Consider the following 639-nt stretch of genomic DNA (forward strand, 5'->3'; position numbering starts at 1 on the left):
CATCGCCGGATTAGCAGCGTGCAGCGTCATGTTGTCGATCGTCGTCACCTCTGCCGACCTAATGCAAGGCTTCAAAGCCTATTACCTAAATTTATCATCCACCAAATTGATGTTCGTGAGTCAGTTGGTTGGCACTGCAATGGGATGTGTGATCGCGTCGTTGACTTTTTGGATGTTTCGGAGTGCGTTTGAGATCAGGACACCCGATAGTCCGTATGAAGCACTGTACGCGGTTATATATACAGTTCAAAAAACCATCATTTAACCATGAACAACACCAAACTTGAATAAGGCCTCCACAGTAATAGAAACAGACTTTTAGATGTTATGAAGGCAAAAGAGAAGCACTGACCAACACCAATTTGATAAGAAATTTACGGTAATAGCAACAAACTTTGATATATATATATATATATATATATATATATATGTATATATATATATATATATATATATATATATATATATATATATATATATATATATATATATATATATATATATATTGGAAAGGGAACTTCCCTAACGAGGGTTTGGGCTAGCTTTCGCGCACCGAATAATCCATATTGTGAACATGAGGCTAAATGCAGACGAATCTCCATGGCCACAAAGGTTGAGTAATGTCATGATTTGAACTTG

At 36.2% G+C, this 639-nt stretch overlaps 1 pseudogene; it reads left to right on the top strand.

Moving 5' to 3' along the window:
- LOC145095980 (putative metal-nicotianamine transporter YSL6 pseudogene) overlaps positions 1-265 on the top strand; it is an 881-nt pseudogene extending 616 nt beyond the window's left edge.
- Positions 266-639: the final 374 nt, after the last annotated feature.

The sequence above is a fragment of the Lactuca serriola genome, chromosome 3 (assembly GCF_051521515.1).
Source record: "Lactuca serriola cultivar US96UC23 chromosome 3, Lser_US96UC23_V15, whole genome shotgun sequence".
Taxonomy (NCBI): Eukaryota; Viridiplantae; Streptophyta; class Magnoliopsida; order Asterales; family Asteraceae; genus Lactuca; species Lactuca serriola.